Source organism: Oryx dammah, unplaced genomic scaffold, assembly GCF_014754425.2.
Source record: "Oryx dammah isolate SB20612 unplaced genomic scaffold, SCBI_Odam_1.1 HiC_scaffold_28, whole genome shotgun sequence".
Classification (NCBI taxonomy): Eukaryota; Metazoa; Chordata; class Mammalia; order Artiodactyla; family Bovidae; genus Oryx; species Oryx dammah.
Window position 1 is genome coordinate 30,666,230 of NW_024070212.1, and position 16,293 is coordinate 30,682,522.

Consider the following 16,293-nt stretch of genomic DNA (forward strand, 5'->3'; position numbering starts at 1 on the left):
TAAGCACCGAAGAATTGATGCATTTGAACTGTGGTGTTGGAGAAGACTCTTGAGAGTCCCTTGGACTGCAAGGAGATCCAACCAGTCCATTATAAAGGAAATCAGTCCTGGATGTTCATTGGAAGGACTGATGTTGAAGCTGAAACTCCAATACTTTGGCCACCTGACTCATTTGAAAAGACCCTGATGCTGGGAAAGATTGAGGGCAGGAGGAGAAGGGGACGACAGAGGATGAGATGGCTGGATGGCATCACTGACTTAATGGATATGGGTTTGGGTAGACTCTGCAGTTGGTGATAGACAGGGAAGCCTGGTGTGCTGTGGTTCACTGGGTCACAAAGATTCGGACACAACTAAGAGACTGAACTGAACTGAACTAATTTATAAGGTTTTTAATTATCTCTTGGAAGAACAGAGGTACCTCTAAGAGATACCATCAGCCCTGAATTGCCTGTAAATTACAGGTTTGCTGTAATAAATAAGGATCTCATGCAGATCCTCCCCTTCCCTCTTCAGATTTAAACAGAAAAGTTATTTGGAAATCTGTGGTTTCTTAAGCAATATGAAACTCCCCAGGGAGCTTTCTCTTTGAGAGTTTCTCACACTCTTCCTCTGGGTAATAGGTTCTGCCCACCAGCTGACCTACTACTTCACGAACTAGGCCAGTACCAAACAGGTCTGGGGCACTTCAAGCCTGGCCTCACCTCTGCCTTCATACTCATCTGATCTATGCCTTTGCTGGAACGTGGGAAGTGAGATCACACCATCAAAAGAAAAGATGAGACTCTCTACCAAGCTCTCATTGGCCTGAAAGACACGTAAATGATGAAAGGACTGTGAATCAAAATCTTTTTACCTTCAAGAACAGGTTGAACAAAACCTTCCACAGCAGCCTGCAAGCAGAAATTCCAAACAGGCCAATAAGAAAGAAGCACATAGATTTTTAATAATTCCAGTACTGTGATGACTCTAACATAAGGGAAATTGCTTCCTCACAGGAAGAGGTTGCCAATTGAAACACAGCTCCATAACCAAGGGAAATTCGGAAAAGTCCACGTTCCTGTGGACTCAGAAGGAAACAATCTGCCACTCAGAATCCATCCAAAGCTGGCATTGATGAAGCACTCAGTGTCTTTACTCAAGGACTTCACTCCAAGTGGAGTGATTTGAACAGTAGAGACATTGAAACACAGCAAGTTGAGGTCACCTACTCCAACCACTCTCATAATTTAGGGAATAAGGATGAGAATAAAGAAAATCAGCATGAGAGACTCTGTGAGACTCCTGGTTTCCCAGTCCCTCCAACAGGTGATGTTGAAATGATCAGTCAGTCTTTCTTTCCATTTGTTCTGATGCAACTCTTTGCTTCCTTTCCATCAGAAATAGACAAATGGAAACTCTCCTGGCTCTTGGCAACTGGGATTTTGGAGCTGCTCCATTAATTTTTCAAGGTTAATGTCATCTTTTCAAGATGACTTTCTACATTGGTTTTACTACAGGTATTGAGATCACTAGAGTCTTACCATGCCTTCTTTGGGTCTCTCTTAATTTTGTTGCCATGGTTTCCACTCCTGAGAATCACCTGACTTTTCTATTGCCTTGGTCACCAGATTCCTGTGCCAGTATGGGTCTGATGGGCTGGACTTTGGAAGCACCTGGCTCTTGTGGGAGTACTCCTTAGAATAATCATCTCTTCACTATCCTGATGCAGGCGAACTATATTCCATATTATTTTAACTGGAAAGCACACAATCAGTTACCTGTGAAAGATCTCTGAGACTATATAGAAAGCCTAAATCCCTGCAATCTCAATTGGAGATGAAGGATCTGGAGACTCCATCCCAGTGGGGATGAAGAATGAAGGATAGTAATGCAAGTAAGCTTAGAGTTGACATTTGTAGAATTTCTTCTACTCATGTATAGGGAATGTGTGAAACTTTTGAACAGAAGGCCAAGCAGATCAACAAGCCCTAGGTGATGGTAGTTGCTGACATCCCCAACATCCAGTCTGGCTATGAGATTCCCTGACCTGTTCCAGTGAGTGATGACATGTGCTGTAATTCCTCTGTGCACCACTTGTATAAGAGATATTCATCCTGATACAAAGAGCTGACTCATTGGAAAATACCCTGGTACTGGAAATGATTGAGGGTGGGAGGAGAAGGGGGCAACAGAGGATGAAATGGTTGGATGGCATCACCAACTCGATGGCCATGTGTTTAAGCAAACTTGGGGAGATAGTGAAGGACAGGGAAGGCTGGTGTGCTGCAGTCCATGGGGTTGCAAAGAGTAGAACATGACTTAATGATTGAACAACAACAGGAGTGGGAAATGACAATCAGAAATGTTTTAAATCCTTTACCCCTCTTCAGGTACCTTCAGCACTGTATCCATGTCATGACTTATGACCTCTAGGATTTTGGAAGGGCTACATTAGAGAGATCAGCTCTCTTCAAATACCAACAGCAATACCAACAGCAATGCCAACCTCAGTGGGTGAGTCCCTGCATAGACCAAACTATAGACCAGAGATGTTGTAAATTACATGGAGATTCAGGGACAAAAGAGATCATAAATTTAATAATTTTCTTAAAGGAAAATTAAGTTATTATAATTAATTAACTAGTTCCTATTTACTAAAAATTCACCAAGTAATTAATATTGTACTAACAATTTTATCAGATAGGAGACAAGATTAACAACCAGTGCTGTTTTTAAATAGAAGAAAATGAAGTACCATTACTCATTTAATCATAAATTATAAAATGTTTCTCCCACCTTTCCCCTTTCTGTTCCCTTTCTTCATTGCCTATTTTCTACTATTTTAATTCTTATACATGTATGCCATACAAAATTTCAGCCATTCACCAGTGAATCATACATGAAAAATCATGAAAAAAAGCCTTAGTCCTTATGTTGGAGAAGAGTCTTGAGAGTCCCTTGGACTGCAAGGAGATCCAACCAGTCCATTCTGAAGGAGATCAATCCTGGGATTTCTTTGGAAGGAATGATGCTAAAGCTGAAGCTCCAGTACTTTGGCCACCTCATGCGAAGAGTTGACTCATTGGAAAAGACTGATGCTGGGAGGGATTGGGGGCAGGAGGAGAAGGGGACGACCAAGGATGAGATGGCTGGATGGCATCACTGACTTGATGGATGTGAGTCTGAATGAACTCTGGGAGATGGTGATGGACAGGGAGGCCTGGTGTGCTGCTATTCATGGGGTCGCAAAGAGTCAGACACGACTGAGGGACTGAAGTGAACTGAACTGAACTGAATATATTTTTGATGGGAAGGGTATATCTAAAGCCTATATATTGGTATGCTATTAAAATAAGCTTGTTGAGATAGAGACATACTATTTCAAATGAGGGTGTATCAGTGATGCTGTAAAATACATTGCAATTACTTTGTACTACAGGAACAACCATATGATAAAGTTTACTTAATATCTAATTACTGGGCCATCAACTGAGTGGAGCCTCTAGCTAAACTGCCTGCCTTTGTAGGATTATGCCAAGAACCTCTAGAAGGACAATGAGGCCACAGCTAAGAAGCTCATAGTTGGATTCCCAGCCCATCATCCTGAGGAACACTTGCAACCTTGAAATTCATGCTCCTTCTGGCCCTGGCTCTCCTGGGACCTACACCAGGTAGTCTGGATTCTGAGACTACAATGAAGTATGCTCCTGGAGACTCTAGAGAGAAAGGGGTAGATGGCTTTTCCTTAGTCCACAGATTTAACAATATAAACAACATTCAACACTTCTTGGTTCATTTAACTAGTGGTTGAAGCTACTAATGGATACTTATGGTTATTTTGAAGGGAGGCTAGATAAGCACTCATATTGGCTAGTTTAGTTGGACCTCTGCTCTTTTAGGCTGGGTTCCAAACACAGAGAAAGCAGGGGGGGGGGAAGATATCATTAGTAAGAATATATCAATTTATAGATATTTCTAAGTGACTGCCAGGGTATTCTTTGATTGAGAGCTTTTCCTCAAAGAGGAAAAAAAAAGTAACCCAAATGTGAGAAAAAATCAAAATCCAAAATAACTTTACTATTTTTTCCTATTTCTGCAAAAAGAAAAAATGCCATTGAGATTTCGATAGTAATTGCATTGAATATATAGGCTGCTTTAGGTAGTGTAGACATTTTAATACTACTAATTCTTTCAGTTCATGGACACAGATGTCTGTTTATGTCTTCTTTAATTTCTTTCAGCCATGTTTTGTAATTTGCCAAGTATGAGTCTTTAGTCTTCTTGATTAAGTTTATTCTAAAAATTTTTATTCTTTTTGGTGCTATTGTAATTGAGATATGTTTCTTAATTTACTTTTCATGTTTATAGTTCATGTATAGAAATGTAACATTTTTTGTATATTGATTTTATATCCTGCTACATTGCTGAATTGGTTTATTAGTGCTCTTTGTGTGTGTGTGTGTGTGTGTGTGTGTAATATATTGGGTTCCCTTGTAAAAACTGTCATCTGCAAGCAAATACTTTTAATTCCTTCTTTCTAATTTGAATGCCTTTTATTCATTTTTCTTTTTTTAAATTGAGATATCATCAACATGTAACATTGTGTAAGTTTAGGGACCAAAGAAGGAGAGACGTGTGCAGTAGAGCCCTAAGGGAGTCAGGTGTCTGGAAAACCAAGGAAGCAAAGTTTCTGGAGGAGAAGGTGATCAACTGTGTTAAATACTACTGATAAGTCAAGTAAGATGAGGTCTGATAACTGACCATTAGATTTGACAATATGTAACTCGTCAACAAGAGTCAGTTTATTATATGGCTTTGTGGCAAAAGCCTGACTAGGTTTAAGAGAGAATGAAAGGAAAATATTAGAAAACAGAAAACACAAGTCTCTCTAACTGTGCCTTAAAGAGAAGAAGTTAGGAGTAAAAGATTATGCAGACTAGAAGCTGGACTTATGATTTACCTCAATTTTAGACATATGAAGTACAAAAACATAACATTCTTTCAATATCTCTCACCTCCTGATTTTTATGTTATTATTTTCATTCAGTCAAAATTTTTATATTACATTTTTATAGTAGAGCTAAAGTCATATTTGAATTAATGTGATCTTCATCACCAGTACTTATACTACAGCGTCTCTGATACTGAATTCCTTCTTTGTTTTGTTAGACAAGAAGGGCTTATGTTGTTATGGTCTTTTTTTGCATGTATGAAAAAGCCTGACTTTTGGTCATTAGCCTGACACTTTGTCATTAGCTTGCTGAACATAAAAGTCATGGCTCACTTTTATTCCAGTTTTTTTCCCACAAATTTTGTATTTCTTCTTTTTTTCCCCCCTCTGGTATTACATATTGAACAATTTCTTTGCCTATGGTTTTTTTCATTTACTTTTTGTTATTGTTGGCTGGTTTTGCAGTTGAATAGTTTTTTTAAAGTAGTGCTGTGGCTACTACAGTCCTTGAATTCTTTCATATTTGAGAACTTCTGTTTGTTCCCTTTATATTTAAAAACTTTCTGGCATCCAATAGACAGAATAATACTTTCTTTTCCTCAGAATTATTCTCTCTGCTTTACCCTTTAACTTCAGCAACTGGGGCAACAACCAGTTCTTCATAAGCTCAGTTACCTTCATGAAGTTGTAGACCTGTGTGTTGCACTTCTTTCTTCCCATCCTGGGGCTTCTCAGATACAGACTTATACTGAAACACGGACAACCTAGACTTCAAAGGAGTTAGTGTCATCCCTGGGGATCAGGGGATCATGTTGTCTCCACCTTTCTTCCCTGGATAGTCTAAAAACACATTCCATAGGACTTTTAAGAGAGTCCCAAGGGATTGAACATCCAGCTGTCCCTATTAGTGGCCATCTTGAACATATATTTTTGTACTGACTCTCTTTCTTCCTGTAACATTCCTCCATTTTTTCCTCCTGCTCATTAAATGCCACTTCAAAATAATTTATTCCCATATGAGCTGCTTCCAGGTAAACTTAGTTTTAGATAGTACATATGGCTCCATTGTGTTCTGGCACTGAACATAGTTGTGAGGATGTTTGAGGCCAATGGGTACTCACTATGCCTTTATTAATCCATATCTTTTAAATTATTTAATACCCTTTTCCTTCTGGTGCCTGAGGAGTTAATTATTATTCCTTGAAGTTCCATAACTTAACTAGAATACACTCTGATTATGATGGTTGTCAATTCCTCCTAGAAGACAGTTGAAAGGAAAGGGTTAATTTAACCAATACCCTGCAGGCTGGCTTCCTGGAAAGAAATTTGGCCTCCTGCCTCTGAAAACCAGATGTAGCCTTGGGTTTGACACAATCTATCCTGGAAAAGAAGTGACATGGTAGAGCAGGAATTCAGCCAAGTTTCCACCAAGTAACAATGCTGTAATCCTAACAGTTATATCACACCAAGGGAAGTCCAAGCATTCTCGCAATCAATCAATGCTGAGATAGTGGGTAGAGCTGAAAGCCCAGGTTTTGCAACACCAGTGTGCTATTAGGTCCTATACCCTAATCTCTCTAGGAAGACTTTGGTTTTTAAAAACTAAGAAGTTTAAAAACCCCAGCATCCAAGATCCGGGGTCTCCCTCTTAGACCTAGATTTGCTCTCTACTAGATTGTTGTGTGCTGCCTGAGAACAAGATGGTCACAGGAGGATCAGTCACCTGCTATTGCTTTAATATCTGGGTTTTCTGCCAATAAAAATCAGTTCTGGAAAGCCTAGTTTACATGCTGCTTGATCAATCACCCTTAATTGCTTGACAGCTGGTGCAGAGATCTGGGTTTCTGCCTTGTGGCATCCAGCATGGCCTTCTAGAAGTGAACCAAGGGACTTGGGACTGAAAACATTCGCCTGGAGTATTGTGGCCCATCACAGTCAAAGTTGTGGCAGTCATGAATGAAGTCTAGTGTCCCAAATTCCTGAGAATCCAGAGAAATGAAAAGAGACTGGGTGGTTAAGATCACCCAGCCTAATATTTGATGGCTGTTATTAGTGATCTTGGAGGAAGTTGCTCAAAAGAGAACTGAGGGAAACTTAAAGTAGCATCTCTGATGAAACCACAACTTGAAAACTCTGATTGGTTAAATATGAAGTGATTTCTTATATGGCCATATGCCATATAAGGTAGGTGCAAACATATAGCCGACTCCTCTGACTCTTTTTCTGTGACTAGTAAGGTCAATTCAAAATGGCATGGATAACTAGCATACCAGGGTGCTACACACCCCAGTTAAGTTGGGGCAAAGGAGGGGACAGAACTGCAGTGTGTGACATGTGATTAGTTTCTCACAGCAATTTAAGAAGATAATCACAAGTAGACTGACTGAAACAACAGAACTTCTGGGTAGATTCCTGCTGATGTCACATCTCAGAAGTCTATGTGACTATGGCTGTTAAATTCAGGGCTCAAACATGACGAAATTGATAATGGTACTTATCTTTGTTTATGGGAAAAAGTAGCAACATGTTGCCAAAGGGATGAGTGCAACTGGACTAATCACTTAGTGAGTAAAGTGAAAGTTACTCAGTCGTGTCCAGCTCTTTGCAACGCCATGGATTGTAGCTGGCAGACTCCTCTGACTGTGGAATTCTCCAGGCAAGAATACTGGAATGGGTAACCATTCCCTTATCTAAGGGATCTTCCCAACCCAAGGATTGAACCTGGGTCTCCTGCATTGCAGGCAGATTCTTTACCATCTAAACCACCAAGAAAGCCCCTTAGGGAGTTAGGTGGAGAGAAAAATAAGGGACAGCAAATCCAGAATACAGTAGTCCCTGCTTGTCTGTGTTTCTCTTTCCATTTCCATGATGGTCAAGTTTGGTCTAAAGTTATTAAGTGGGAAATTCCAGAAATAAACAATTCATAAGTTGTAAATTATGCACCATTCCTCTTTGAGGAATGAACTCTCGTATCATACCTCTTTGTCCTACTCAGGATCCCCAGTATTGACACTGTCTTCTGCTGACATCCAAACATGGACATTGTCACAGCTTTGAACTCAGGATCACCCCGAGTGCATGATCCTCCCTCTGACCTATCATCGGAAGGTCAAGAGTAGTCTAATGTTATTTCATTCACCACAAATTAGCTCATCATGTAGACATTTTGTCATTTCACACCATCACAAGAAGCATGAATATAATATGATGTTTTTAGAAAGAGACACTATTTGCATAACTTTATTTTTTATTTTTATTTTTTACTTTACAATATTGTATTGGTTTTGTCGTACATCAACATGAATCTGCCATGGGTGTACACGTGTTTCCAATCCTGAATCCCCCTCCCACCTTCCTCCCCCTACCATCCCTCTGGGTCATCCCAGTGCACCAACCCCAGGCATCCTGGTATCCTTCATCAAACCTGGACTGGCGATTCATTTCTTATATGACATTATACTTGACTTTCTAATGCTAGTGACTAATGAAGTACTCAGTTATATTTTTCTTTTTGCATAATTGTAAATCTTATGTATGGTTCTATGCCCTATTTTGTGTATAGGAAGATAAGATTACTTGTGATGTGTTACTTTAGTGGATGTTTTTATTATTATTAAAGTTACATAACTTTTATTACAGTATATTGCTATAATTTTATCTATTTTCTTATTGTTAGTGTTGTAAATCTCTTATTGTGCCTAATATAAATTAAACTTTATCACAGGTATGTAAGCATAGGAAAAAACATATTATGTATAGGATTATACTCATTTCACATGCTAGCAAGGGTATGCTCAAAATCCTTCAATCTAGGCTGCAGCAGTACACAAACTGAGAACTTCCAGATGTACAAGTTGGGTTTTAAAGAGGCAAAGGAGCCAGAGACCAAATATTGTTTGACATTGGAGAAAGAAACGGGGTTCCAGAAAAACATCTATTTCTGCTTCTTTGACTATGCTAAAGCCTTTGACCATGTGGATCACAAAACTGTTGAAAATTCTTAAAGAGATAAGAGTATCAAACTACCTTACCTGTCTCCTGAGAAAATTGTATGCAGAACAAGAAGCCACAGTTAAAACTGGACATGGAACAATGGACAGATTTAAAGCTGGGAAAAGAGTACATCAATGCTATATATTGTTACCCTGTTTATTTAACTTATATGTAGAGTACATCATGCGAAACGCCAGTCTGGATGAATCGTAAGTTGCAATCAAGATTGCCCGGAGAAACAACAAAACCCTCTGATATGCAGATGATACCACACTTGGCAAAAAGTAAAGAGAATCTAAAGAGGAGCTTGATGAGGGTGAAAGGGGAGAGTGAAAAGGCTGGCTTGAAACTCAGTATTAAAAAAACTAAGATCAAGGCATCCAGTCCCATCACTTCATGGCAAATAGAGGGAAAAAAGTGGAAGCAGTAACAGATTTACTTTCTTGGGCTTCAAAATCACTGTGGATTGTGACTGTAGCCATGAAATTAAAAGACACTCCTTAGAAGGAAAACTATGACAAACCTAGACAGTGTATTACAAAGCAGAGACATCCCTTTGCTGCACCAAGGTCCGTATAGTCAAAGCCATGTTTTTTGCAGTAGTTATGTATGAATATAAGAGTTGGACCATAAAGAAGGCTGAGCACTGGAGAATTGATGCTTTCTAATTGTGGTGCTGGAGAAGACTCTTGAGAGTCATTTGGACTGCATGGAGATCAAACCAGGCCATCCTAAAGGAAATCAACCCTGAATATTCTTAGGAAGGACTGTTGCTGAACTCAAAACTTCAGTATTTTGGCCACCTAATGCAAAGAGCTAACTGACTGGAAAAGACCCAGATATTGAGAAAGTTTGAAGACAAAAGCAGAATGGGTGGGATAGGATGACACTGTTAGAGATTATCACTGACTCAATGGACATGACTTTGATCAAATTCTGGGAGATAGTGGAGGACAGAGGAGACTGGTGTGCTACGGTCCATGGGGTCATAAAGAGTCAGACATGACTTAGCTACTGAACAACAACAATACTTAGGATTTGGTACTATCTGAAGTTTCAGACATCCACTGGGGGTCTTGGATCATATCCCCTGTGGACAAGGTGGGTTACTGGACAGAATGGTGAAGTATTCAAAATAATGCCACATTTCTATAAGCGTGGCTGTAAAATGTTTGATCCAATGAGATAGCATGGGAGAGCTCTCATAGTCAACAATTCCCTGGCACCTCCTGACTTGATGAGTTGGAGGCATTTTGCTTTCTGAGTAGAATTAGTATCCACATGTATCAACATTAAAGGGGTAATTCTATTATTGCAATCTCTACTATAAGCACAATTGTGCCCCCCAAAGTTTATATGTTGAAATTCTAAGCCTCTGTGTTTGTATAGGAGCTAGGGCCTTTAAGAAGATAATTAAGGTTAAATGAGGTCACAAGGGTGGAACCCTGATTCAATAGAACTGGAAGAAAAAGAGACACCAGAGAGCTCTCATTCTCTTCACCACTGAAAGAAGCAACCAGAGGTGGCTATCTGCAAGCCAAGAAGAGACCTCTAACCAGAACCTGCTGCTGCTGCTAAGTTGCTTCAGTCGTGTCCGACTCTGTGTGACCCCATAGATGGCAGCCCACCAGGCTCCACCATCCCTGGGATTCCCCAGGCAAGAACACTGGAGTGGGTTGCCATTTCCTTCTCCAATGCATGAGAGTGAAAAGTGAAAGTGAAGTTACTCAGTCGTGTCTGACTCTTCGTGTCCACATGGACTGCAGCTTACCAGGCTCCTCTGTCCATGGGATTTTCCAGGCAAGAGTACTGGAGTGGGTTCCATTGCCTTCTCCACTCTAGCTGGGCAAACCAGAGGAAATAGCTGTCCTTAGCCACTTCCATCCAAGCACACGCTCTTTGGTCAGTGAGCATCTGCAAGTGGTCATTGTAAGAGGCAATAATTTAAGCTTTGTCAGAAAAGAACAGGGCTTCCCTGGTGGCTCAGATGGAAAAGAATCTGCCTGCAATGTAGGAGACCTGGGTTCAGTCCCTGGGTTGGGAAGATCCCCTGGAAGAGGGCATGGCAACCCACTCCAGTATTTTTACCTGGAGAATCCCCATGGACAGAGGAGCCTGGTAAGCTGCAGTCCATGGGGACATGAAGAGTCAGTGCATGAAAGTGAAAAGGGAAAGTGAAGTCGCTCAGTCATGTCCGACTCTTCACGACCCCTTACTGGAGTGGGTTGCCATTGCCTTCTCCAAATCAGAACCTGAGCCTTCTCAGAAACTTGAATTTTCCAGCTTCAGGAATTGTGAGAAAATAAATTTCTGCTGTTTTAAGCTTCCCAGTCTATGGTATTTTGGTATTTTGGTATTTTTTTATGGCAGCCCAATCAGACTAAGACAATGTCCAAACATAATCTGATGGCTATTTCATGTCTTATTACCCAGAGAAGATGGGATCAAGGAAGGTGAAAAAGTCAGCCTGAAGACAAAGAGCTTAAGCCTGCTGTTTACTTACAAGTGGTGGGGTAGCTGAATTTCTTGCCCAGTGCTATAAATGCCCTGAATAGAGCCATCCCAGAAACAGTCCATCTGTTCTCAGCCATCTGTTAGAAACCTAGGGATCTGAGGAGAGAAAGCTTTCTGGAGTTGAATAATTGAAATTTGGGGACCCAATGCAGGTCTCCTTTCCCACACACTCTCTTTTTATTTCCCCAACTCTGACTATAGGCAACTGTACAATCAGGACTGCACTCAGTGCTAAAGGGTGGGTGGAGACCTACCTGGGTTACTGCTATCTCTACCTGGACATTGAGGGTCTACCCAACTGTAGCTGTGTCCATTACCTTTACCCTGCTCTGGGTCCAAAAATTCACTGTGAGGTACTGAGTAGCCATTCTTACCTGGTGCTGGCACAAATGAAACCCTTCAACTATGCCATGACCCATGGGAATGGGCAAGTGCTGATGCAGGATTCCCACCTTGGTGATAGCTCCAGTTCAGTTCAGTTGCTCAGTCCTGTCCAACTCTTTGCAACTCCATGAACTGTGGCACACCAGGCCTCGCTGTCCATCACCAACTGCCGGATTCTATCCAAACCCATGTCCATTGGGTCAGTGATGCCATCCAACCATCTCATCCTCTGTCTCCCCTTCTCCTCCTGCCCTCAATCTTTCCCAGCATCAGGGTCTTTTCAAATGAGTCAGCTCTTCGCATCAGGTGGCCAAAGTATTGGAGTTTCAGCTTCAACATCAGTCCTTCCAATGAACACTCAGAACTGATCTCCTTTAGGATGGACTGGTTGGATCTCCTTGCAGTCCAAGGGAATTTCAAGAGTCTTTTCCAACACCACAGTTCAAAAGCATCAGTTCTTCGGCACTCAGCTTTCTTTATAGTCCAACTCTCACATCCATACGTGACTACCGTAAAAACCATAGCCTTGACTAGACGAACCTTCATTGACAAAGTACTATCTCTAGTTTTGAATATGCTGTCTAGGTTGGTCATAACTTTCCTTCCAAGGAGTAAGCGTCTTTTAATTTCATGGCTGCAGTCACCATCTGCAGTGATTTTGGAGCCCCCCAAAATAAAGTCAGCCACTGTTTCCATTGTTTCCCCATATATTTGCCATGAAGTGATGGGACCAGATGCCATGATCTTAATTTTCTGAATGTTGAGCTTTCACTCTCCTCTTTCACTTTCATCAAGAGGGTCTTTAGTTCTTCTTCAGTTTCTGCCATAATGGTGGTGTCATCTGCATATCTGAGGTTATTGATATTTCTCCCAGCAATCTTGATTCCAGCTTGCGCTTCCTCCAGCCCAGCGTTTCTCATGATGTACTCTTCCTATTTGGAAGCAGTCTGTTGTTCCATGTCCAGTTCTAACTGTTGCTTCCTGACCTGCACACAAGTTTCTTAAGAGGCAGGTCAGGTGGTCTGGTAGGTATGGGTAAAATGACATAAATATTTATAGAAGAAGAAAACCCCTTGCTAGTTGGAAGGAAGCATCTGAAACCAGAGCAGCTGGATGAAATGCATTTTCACTTTCACGGGATCCTCGCAAGACAATTATCACTTAGGTTGTCATAAGTTCTTTGATGCAACTCTCATAGGTTGTGGATTCCTCTGCTAATCTTTATGATACTACATCTACCATCTAGAATAAATGCAATCAGGGAGAGCCAGCAGCCATTCTAGTCTCTCCAAATGTCACTGCTGCTGCTGCTGCTGCTGCTAAGTCGCTTCAGTCGTGTCCGACTCTGTGTGATCCCAGAGACAGCAGCCCACAAGGTTCCCCCGTCCCTGGGATTCTCCAGGCAAGAACAACTGGAGTGGGTTGCTATTTCCTTCTCCAATGCATGAAAGTGAAAAGTAAAAGTGAAGTTGCTCAGTCGTGCCCAACTCTTAGCGACCCCATGGACTGCAGCCTACCAGGGTCCTCCTAGTCTTGTAAAATATTCTACTGAGTTATACCACCTACACCCTTACAGTTTAACTGAGTGTCACTTAAGGATCCTGGGTCCTAAGGCCTAATAGTCCATGGAGGAGAAATATTCTCCTTCTGGGATAGTACTGGTTACCTGGTCATTGGAACTGACATGGGACAAATGTTATAGTCATTAGTGAGTTATTTCCTGAGCTTTGTACTGCATCCCCCAATGATGGCTTTATTCAGCTCCCTATAATGCTTTTATGCCATCAGTAAGGAAAATAGTCATTGATGGGTTGATTCTGGATATACATGACAATTTCTGCTCTGTAATGTGCCCATCAGGGGTTCTTCCTTGTGAATGAACATCTTCCTCTATTGGCCTCAGGCAAATGAGACTTGCACCCTGCAGAAGATTCACCCAATCATTCTTAGGTTTCCAGGACTCTGTGGCCATTATTTGTCCTGATTCAAAAAAGTCACCTTTCTATGGAGTCGGCATCATAACGCTCCTCACCTTTATTTGTAGTCTCGTCTTTGGACGGTAAAATGCAGAAGAGTTAACTTAATGTGATGTATGACAGTAGTATCTTCTAGTAGAAGTAATATCTTCTAGTAGTATCTAGAAGATATTAATAAGATGGAACAATGGTCCAAGAGATGAGACAAAATTAAATAGATAATCATCAGCTCCTGTATTTCACTTACATTAAATTGAAGTCATTATACATTAGTTGATTAATACCTTGAAAGACCAAGGACTGTGCTAGAGATATAGAGATGGATAAAATAGTATCTGCCTCCAAGGAACTTACCTATTAGCAGGAGATATGGGCTATAAACAAATGACACAAAACACAGTGCTCTATCTAATAAAATTTTGCATAGGGTTACAAAAAATCAATTTTCCAAGTACACACGAGAAAGATATTACTTGAGTCCATTTCATATGCAGGCTCAATATGAAGCAAAACTGTGGTAAATTTGCTGCAAGAGATAATAGTCTTAGGCTGCATTAGTAAAAATATTGAATTCAGCAAAGTGATAAACGAACAAGTAATAAAAACACAGAACTAGGAGTCAGAAGCTCCGAGCTCGAGTTCTGGCTACGGTATTTTACTGTGTAACTTCAGCAAATTCTATTCTCAGTTTCCCCTTCTGGTTATAGGAACAATAAAGAAACAATGAAGTCTGACTCGCCTCCCTAATTGCTGTTGATAGAGCAAACTGATACAACTGCTTTGGAAAAGAAGTGCTTCAGTTCAGTTCAGTTCAGTTGCTCAGTTGTGTCCGACTCTTTGTGACCCCATGAATCTCAGCATGCCAGGCCTCCCTGTCCATCACCAACTCCCAGAGTTCACTCAGACTCACGTCCATCGAGTCAGTGATGCCATCCAGCCATCTCATCCTCGGTCGTCCCCTTCTCCTCCTGTCCCCAATCCCTCCCAGCATCAGAGTCTTTTCCAATGAGTCAACTGTTTGCATGAGGTGGCCAAAGTACTGGAGTTTCAGCTTTAGCATCATTTCTTCCAAAGAAATCCCAGGGCTTATCTCCTTCAGAATGGACTGGTTGGATCTCCTTGCAGTCCAAGGGACTCTCAAGAGTCTTCTCCAACACCACAGTTCAAAAGTGCTTAGCTAAGCAGTAAAGTTTAAGATGTGTACGCTGTTTCACTCAGCAATCCCACTCCCAGGCGGACACACAAGAAATCTGAAAATGCATCCAGAGTTGGGTAGAGGAATACTTACAGCAGCATGTAAGGGGGGAACCTTGGAAAAAAAACCAAACACATGGTTTTCTAGACAGAAAGGATAAAGAAATCACAGCATATTCATATAATGAAATAGCATACAGCTGTGAAAAGTAAATAGTTTCTACTTGTAACGACTTGAATGACTCTCAAAAACATGAATGAATCTCTTAATACTGAGCTAAAAGCAAGAAAAAGAAGAATATATATTGTATTATTTCACTTATACAAAAAACAAATGAATGAATATATTATAACTAAATAATAAACACATTTTAATAATTTATTATAAACTATTTAATATATTGTTTATGGATACATATGCATATGTGATAAAATTATAAGTAAAGCAAAGAAATGGTTGGCACAAACTTCAGGATAGTTGCTTACTCCAGGGAAGTGAGAAGCATCTAATTGGGGAAGGACATTATAAGATAATTTTCAAAGATAATATTATTTCTTTCAAACTGGGTTTTGGCAGAGTCCCCTCTTGGTTCAGTGGTAAAGAATTTGCCTTCCAATGGAGGGGATGCAGGTTCAATCCCTGGTCAGGGAACTAAGATTACACATGCCATGAGGCAACTAAGCCCCCTTGCACCACAACTACAAACTCACACTCCACAGGAAAGACCCAGCACAGCCAAAACAAAAAAAAAAAACACTGAAAAAAAAAAGCCTGGGTGCTGGGACAGGGGTTTCACTTTATTATTTTTCTTTGAAATGTGTACTTAATCTCATGTATTATAAAATTGAGATAGACTAAAAATAGTATGGGGTTATTGAAAAAAGTTGGACAGTATGAAAAAATACACAATGCCAACACTTCTCAATATTTATTATTCTCAAATCTTATGATGATAGTAATTCTTTTTAGCATGGAAGTGCTCAGATGGAAGGCAAGTTTGATAGGGACTCAGTGGATATCCTAGATAGTTATTAAGAAGGGATGTTTTATGTGCAGGTCTTTATACAGGGCCAGGAGAACCAAATTCAACAGAAAATATCTCACTAAGTTAGGTCCAAATATTAATAGGATAAATCTGGGACTAGTGGTCTTACTACTTGTTTTTGCATATCTTTGACTTAACCTTGATTTGGCACAGTTCTGGCTCTTTGTCCCAACCGTATTATCCTGGGCACTGCATAGAAATGCCTTTCCCAGTTCAACCTGGGACCACTTAATATGAGGAAGCAATGCAGTGT